This window comes from Podarcis muralis, chromosome W, assembly GCF_964188315.1.
Source record: "Podarcis muralis chromosome W, rPodMur119.hap1.1, whole genome shotgun sequence".
Taxonomy (NCBI): domain Eukaryota; kingdom Metazoa; phylum Chordata; class Lepidosauria; order Squamata; family Lacertidae; genus Podarcis; species Podarcis muralis.
In genome coordinates this window covers 9,085,989-9,094,385 of record NC_135674.1, presented here as the reverse complement: position 1 = coordinate 9,094,385, position 8,397 = coordinate 9,085,989, and positions in this window count along the sequence as shown.

Below are 8,397 nucleotides of genomic sequence, written 5' to 3'. Positions count from 1 at the left end.
TTTGCATCAGTTAATATCTTAAATTTTATTCTGGAAACAATCTCTAATTTCATTTGGCTTATGAATGTTCTTTCCTTCCACCTCTAGACTTGTAACCGTATTAAGTTTTTGTCTTTTCCTCATTTGCCAAGCCAGAAGTTTACCACATTTATCCGCTGATTCAAATGTCTTTTGTCTCATTTGTTTAATTTTCCATTCTATTTCCTGATTCATCAATTCCATATATTGTGTTTGATATAGCTTGATTTCCCTCAAAATCTCTTGGGACTTTGGTTTGGATCTTAATTTCATTTCCCCATCTTTTATCTTCTCCAAAATCTTGTCTTTTTTCTCATTTTGAGTTCTCTTTTTAATTGCATTTTGTTGTATCAAAAATCCTCTCATAACAGCTTTACTTGCGTCCCAGATTACTCTTTTTTCAACATTAGTGTTCATATTTATTTCAAAATAGTCTCTCAAAGTTTTTTGGGCCTTCTTCTAAACTTCTTCATCTCTAAACAAGGTGTCATTCATCCTCCATCTGAAGGTGCCAGTAGTCGCTAGTTTCATCTCCATTTTTACTGGATTATGGTCAGAGCAAGTTTTTGGGCAGATTTCCACTTTTTTTATCTTTGATGCCATTCTTCTAGTAACCCAAATTTGGTCGATTCTGGTCCATGTCATTTTGGATTCAGAAAAGAAGGTTCCCTCTCTTTCAAGAGGATTCTTTGTTCTCCATATGTCAATTATATCCATATTGTCAGTCATTTCAAAAAAGGTTTTGGGTAATCTTCCATCCTTAGTAAGTGTTTGTCTTTGTGCTTTGTCCATGTTCGTTGAAACAACTCCATTCATGTCTCCCATCATTATCAAGTTGTAATCCAAATAGTCTAACAAGATCTCATGCAACTTCTTAAAGAATTCCGATTTCCCCTCGTTAGGTGCATAAACTCCAACAATCAAAAATTTCTCTCCTTGGGCTTGGATTTCAATTGCCAAAAATCTTCCATGTTCATCTTTAAACAAAAATTTTGGTAACAGTTTTTCTTTTGCATATATTACAACTCCCCTTTTCTTAACTCTGTCAGATGAAATGAATTTTTGTCCCAGTCTTTTATTCGCTAATAATTTCCTGTGCAGCCTTGTCACATGTGTTTCTTGTAAACAAATCAAGTCCAATTGTTCTTTCTTCAATATATGAAAAACCGATTTCCTCTTTCGGGGCATGTTCAGACCATTGCAGTTCCAGCTTAGAAGTTGCAGAGCCATGGTGAGACTATTTACTTCCTCCAACTGCTCCAAGTCATTGTTCTTCCTCTGTCGGTGGTGACAACCCAAATGATAAATTAGATATGTCCAATGATCCTTTTCCTGGTAGTACCAGTTCCCCTCCGGATTCCACCTCCTTTTGAAGGTCTTCTTCGTGGTCTCTCAAAAACTTGTCTTTATCACTCAATGATCTTATTCTTATCTTCCTTCCTTTGAACTTAAAAGATAGGCCTTGTTTTTCTTCAATAGATAGGGAGTTTAATCTCCACTCCCGCTGATAGGTAGTTGGTAGGTTTAGTTGAGCTGGAGCTAATTAAGGCTTTCTCTGAGACTTTCCTAGACTTTCTCTAAGACTTTTAACTCAAGCCCTTAACTCAAGCTTTGTGAATATAATAGCTGCCAAATGACAGGGATAAAATACTGCGACTGATAAAAGCTAATAAAAGACTGATAAAAATAATAAAAACCGCATCAACTGATGCGGAGCTACCTCTAACGACGCCATCTTCCAAACTGAATATATTGCTTGTATTCCCTTGTATATATTTCTTGTATTCCCTTTAAAAATTTAGATCCACAATTAATTTCTTCAAGTAATTTTGTCATAAAATTCCAAGAAACGTTGTTAAAAGCTTTTTCAGCATCAATAAGCATCATTGCTGCTTTCTTTTCATTTTTAACCTCCAGCTATTCAATTACATTCAGAATATTTCTTATATTCTCCTTCATTTGTCTACCTGGAAGAAATCCTGCCTGATATTCATGTATATATTCATTTAATATTTTTTTCATTCTGTTTGCCTTATCCATGAACATCGATCACGGATCCGTAACAGAGTGCTAGAAGCCCCAATGGTGGAACATTATATACAGCAAAAACATACGGAGGATGATTTTGTCTTCTTCATTATCTGGAAACCAAAAGTAGACTTATATACCAGGAGAAATATTGATAGACTATTGTTACAACAGGAAGCACGATATATTCATTTGTTTGAAACGATGTCCCCCAAGGGCTTGAATGAACATCAAGACTACAATTCTTTTCTTTAAAAACCACTACAGATGACCTTGGACTTTAAATCCCTTCTCTGTTTACACCTTTAAGAAGGGAGAGCCTATCCTCCTCCCCCACAGACACACATATAAGACAATGATCTCACTCCCTAATAGAAAACACACAGAGAAACGCAAGAAAACTTGGATTCAATTATCTAAGGTGAGAAAACACTCATCTGATGTCCGTTTTTCACAAACAATTTGACTGGAAATAATAACTCCTGTAAATTCTTATTTCTAGACGCATGTCGAAAAAGAAACATAAAAGAATTAAATGATATAGACTTCCAACAGATTTATAGTCCTCAAAAAACCGAGGTATGGAACCAAATATCATGATATGTGTTAACACACTTTAGAATGTATATATTATATTTATATCTGTTTGGACCTCCTCCAGCATAAAAGCATTGTTACGCCCAGCCTCTTCCTTCCCTCTTTGCACTTTAGACTTCTGCGCAGGGTGGGCGAAGGAGAGGGCATGCTTCCCTCCTGGCCAGCTTTGCCAGACGTGGTGCTGAGGCTTCCACCAGCATCCTCTGGTCCTTTCACCTCTTCCCCACTGGAGGTGGGGTTTCCCTCATCACCAGAAGAGGAACTGCTTCGCAAGATTTTCGGAGGCTCCCTGTAACACAACCGCCCCTCTGTTTCCCGCCCCTGTTCTGATGGCAGTTCCCTGACAAAGCCTCTTTCCGTGTTTCTGGAATTTCACCTGTAATCAATATCTCATTCATGACATCTTTCAATGGGTTTACCAATTGTTCATTTAATTTTTTATAATACTTTGCCTTTAACCCATCTGGGTCTGGAGATGTCAGGGAACTGGAGCCAAAGAAGGGGGAGGGAATGGGAACTTACTGGGAGAAAGTTCCTTTAATAAGCAGCTGTTCGTCTTCGGAAGAGAGAGAAGAAGGGGGGTCAGAGGGGAGTGAATCTGAGAGGGAGGAGGAATTTCCTGGGCCAAGTGCTTCTCGTCAGAGAGGAAGGAGGGGGGCCGGGTTCCGGAGGTGGCTCTGCTGGCCAAAAACGAAAGCAAGACAGTCGGGACAACTAACCGACCATGACTGAGTCGCACTTTTGAACTGCTCTGTAAATAGCTTCAAAGAGGCAATAAACCTTTGTAAATATGGCTGGATTCCCGGACTCTTGTCTTCGCTGAGCACTCATAACTCAACGCTGACAGGAGACTTGCCATTCTTTGTCCACTTTATTGCCTCTACCACTTCTTGAACTGTTATTTGAGTATTTAAGATCACCATTTGTTCTTCTTTTATTTTTGGTAGATTACTACTTTTAATTTATTCCTCTATTTTAGAAATTTTCCCCTTCCCTTTCCTGTACAATTCTGAGAAATATTTTGCAAATGCTGCTCTTATTTCCTTCATCTTATCTGTGATCTTTCCATTTATGCTAATTTTATTTATGGAGTTTCTTTGTTCACTTTTCTTCAACTGCCATGCTAGCAGTTTTCCTGATTTATTGGCATGCTCAAAATATTTCTGTTTCGGACCACACAGGTCCGGCAAATTAGGGGGTGAGGGTGCTGCCAGGGCTCGACGCACCCCCGACAACCCCCCCCCCATGGAAGAGTGGAGACCCTAAGGCTCCAGTGGAGCAAAGAAAACTCACCCCCCCCAAACATCTCCCGGCCGCTGCTGTGGGGGTGGGGGGGAAGGGGAAGAGGCTTGAGTTCACTCACGGCTTCATCGTACCATATTGCCAAAGCCACGAACCGTCACCAGAAGCAGTAGATCTTCCAATTAGAGGTAAAAGTCAAATAAAACATTTAAAACTTAAAATTAGAGGCTAATAAGGCAATTTGGTGAAAGGGAAGCAAAACAGGAAGTCACCTTCCGGTTTCTGCGGACAAGCTCTGCAAAGGGATTTTTTTGTGAATGGGACACAGAGACTGCTTACAGCAACAGAGAGTTGAAACATTTAACTCTGACTTGGAGGATGGTTACATTCTAACGGATATATACTAGAATAATTGTATCAAGTTGCCTATTGAGTTACAAAGTAAAAAACTTACTGACAGCTGGAGGAACCTGAAGAGCAAAAGGGGAAAGAAAAAATCCCAGACTCTGGGGTCTGGAGGCATAACAGGGGAGCTAGCAGGGAACTCTTGGCACTTCTGTGGGGAAACCCCAGAAAGTGGGAAAGAGCCTGGAACAGCTTCCAAAGTAACTTTACTGCCCCAAAAGACTGCAAGTGCCTGCCAAGAAAGACGTGCCAATTGGAACTCCAGCCTGTTTGTGAATTAAACATCAAGTCAAAATGCCATGGGATTACAAATAAGGAATAAAGTGGAGACATAGACTTTGGAACTATTGCAAGTCACCACTATTTGGGACAATTACAAGCAGATAAGTACAAAAGATGGACAAGTCATAGTGGAGAGTTTTGACCAAACGTGATCCACCTGGAGGAGGAACCGGCAAGCCACTCCAGTATCCCTGCCAAGAAAACTCCATGGACAAAAACAACAGGCATATAAAAGTTATGACGCTGGAAGATGAGCCCCTCAGGTCAGAAGGCGTCCAACATGCTACTGAGGAAGAGCGGAGGACAAGTACAAGTAGATTCAGAGCTGATGAAGCAGCTGGGCCAAAGCTGAAAGGTTGCACAGTTGCGGATATGCCTGGAAGCGAAAGGAAAGTCCAATGCTGTAAAGAAAAATATTGCATAGGAACCTGGAATGTAAGAACCATGAACCTTGGTAAGTTGGATGTGGTCAAAAATGAGATGGCAAGAATAAATATTGACATCCTGGGCATCAGTGAACTAAAATGGACGGGAATGGGCGAATTCAGTTCGGATGACCATCACATCTACTACTGTGGGCAAGAATCCTGTAAAAGAAATGGAGTGGCCTTCATCGTCCACAAAAGAGTTGCGAAAGCTGTACTGGGATGCAATCTCAAAAATGATAGAATGATCTCGATACGAATCCAAGGCAGAGCTTTTAACATCACAGTAATCCAAGTTTATGCACCAACCACTGGTGCTGAAGAAACTGAAATTGACCAATTCTATGAAGACTTACAACACCTTATAGAAATGACACCAAAGAAGGATGTTCTTCTCATTATAGGGGATTGGAATGCTAAAGTAGGGAGTCAAGAGATAAAAGGAAGAACTGGCAAGTTTGGCCTTGGAGATCAAAACAAAGCAGGGCAAAGGCTAACAGAGTTCTGCCAAGAGAACAAGCTGGTCATCACAAACACTCTTTTCCAAAAACACAAGAGACGACTCTACACATGGACATCACCAGATGGGCAGCATCAAAATCAGATTGATTATATTCTCTGCAGCCAAAGATGGAGAAGCTCTATACAGTCAGCAAAAACAAGACCTGGAGCTGACTGTGGCTCAGATCATCAGCTTCTTATAGCAAAATTCAAGCTTAAACTGAAGAAAGTAGGAAAAACCACTGGGCCGGTAAGATACAATCTAAATCAAATCCCTTATGAATACACAGTGGAAGTGAGGAACAGGTTTAAGGATTTAGATTTGGTGGACAGAGTGCCTGAAGAACTATGGATGGAGGCTTGTAACATTATACAGGAGGCAGCAACAAAAACCATCCCAATGAAAAAGAAATGAAAGAAAGCAAAGTGGCTGTCCAACGAGGCCTTACAAATAGCAGGGGAGAGAAGGCAAGCAAAATGTGAGGGAGATAGTGAAAGATACAGGAAATTGAATGCAGATTTCCAAAAAATAACAAGGAGAGACAAGAAGGCCTTCTTAAACGAGCAATGCAAAGAAATAGAGGAAAACAACAGAATGGGAAAAACCAGAGATCTGTTCAAGAAAATTGGAGCTATGAAAGGAACATTTCGTGCAAAGATTTCCATAATAAAGGACAAAAGTGGTAAGGACCTAACAGAAGCAGAAGATATCAAGAAGAGGTGGCAAGAATACACAGAGGAATTATACCAGAAAGATATGGATGTCTCGTACACCCCAGGTAGTGTGGTTGCTGACCTTGAGCCAGACATCCTGGAGAGTGAAGTCAAATGGGCCTTAGAAAGCACTGCTAATAACAAGGCCAGTGGAAGTGATGATATTCCAGCTGAACTGTTTAAAATTGTAAAAGATGATGCTGTTAAGGTGCTACACTCAATATGCCAGCAAATTTGGAAAACTCAGCAGTGGCCAGAGGATTGGAGAAGATCAGTCTACATCCCAATCCCAAAGAAGGGCAGTGCCAAAGAATGCTCCAACTACCGCACAATTGCACTCATTTCACACGCTAGCAAGGTTATGCTTAAAATTCTACAAGGCAGGCTCAAACAGTATGTGGACCGAGAACTCCCAGAACTGCAAGCTGGATTTCGAAGGGGAAGAGGAACGAGAGACCAAATTGCAAACATGCACTAGTTTATGGAGAAAGCTAGAGAGTACCTGGAGGTGGAACCGGCAAGCCACTCCAGTATCCCTGCCAAGAAAACTCCATGGACAAAGACAACAGGCATATAAAAGTTATGACGCTGGAAGATGAGCCCCTCAGGTCGGAAGGCGTCCAACATGCTACTGGGGAAGAGTGGAGGACCAAGTACAAGTAGATTCAGAGCTGATGAAGCAGCTGGGCCAAAGCTGAAAGGTCGCTCAGTTGCAGATATGCCTGGAAGCGAAAGGAAAGTCCAATGCTGTAAAGAAAAATATTGCATAGGAACCTGGAATGTAAGAACCATGAACCTTGGTAAATTGGATGTGGTCAAAATGAGATGGCAAGAATAAATATTGACATCCTGGGCATCAGTGAACTAAAATGGACGGGAATGGGCGAATTCAGTTCGGATGACCATCACATCTACTACTGTGGGCAAGAATCCCGTAAAAGAAATGGAGTGGCCTTCATCGTCCACAAAAGAGTGGCGAAAGCTGTACTGGGATGCAATCTCAAAAATGATAGAATGATCTCGATACGAATCCAAGGCAGACCTTTTAACATCACAGTAATCCAAGTTTATGCACGAAGGGGAAGAGGAACCAGAGACCAAATTGCAATCATGCGCTGGATTATGGAGAAAGCTAGAGAGTTCCAGAAAGACTTCTGCTTCATTGACTATGCAAAAGCCTTTGACTGTGTCAACCACAGCAAACTATGGCAAGTTCTTAAAGAAATGGGAGTGCCTGATCACCTCATCTGTCTCCTGAGAAATCTCTATGTGGGACAAGAAGCCACAGTTAGAACTGGATATGGAACAACTGATTGGTTCAAAATTGGGAAAGGAGTACGACAAGGCTGTATATTGTCTCCCTGCTTATTTAACTTATATGCAGAATTCATCATGCTGGGCTGGATGAATCCCTAGCCGGAATTAAGATTGCCGGAAGAAATATCAACAACCTCAAATATGCAATGACACAACCTTGATGGCAGAAAGTGAGGAGGAATTAAAGAACCTTTTATTGAGGGTGAAAGAGGAGAGTGCAAAATATGGTCTGAAACTCAACATCAAAAAAACGAAGATCATGACCACTGGTCCCATCACCTCCTGGTAAATAGAAGGGGAAGAATTGGAGGCAGTGAGAGATTTTACTTTCTTGGGCTCCATAATCACTGCAGATGGTGACAGCAGCCACAAAATTAAAAGACGCCTGCTTCTTGGGAGAAAAGCAATGACCAACCTAGACAGCATCTTAAAAAGCAGAGACATCACCTTGCCAACAAAGGTCCGTATAGTTAAAGCTATGGTTTTCCCAGTAGTGATGAATGGAAGTGAGAGCTGGACCATAAAGAAGGCAGATCGCCAAATAATTGATGCTTTTGAATTGTGATGCTGGAGGAGACTCTTGAGAGTCCCATGGACTGGAAGAAGATCAAACCTATCCATTCTTAAGGAAATCAGCCCTGAGTGCTCACTGGAAGGACAGATCCTGAAGCTGAGGCTCCAGTACTTTGGCCACCTCATGAGAAGAGAAGACTCCCTGGAAAAGACCGTGATGCTGGGAAAGATGGAGGGCACAAGGAGAAGGGGACGACAGAAGACGAGATGGTTGGACAGTGTTCAACAAAAGAGTGGCGAAAGCTGTACTGGGTACAGTGTTTAAGGGGGTATGGGACACATCTCTTCACTCTAC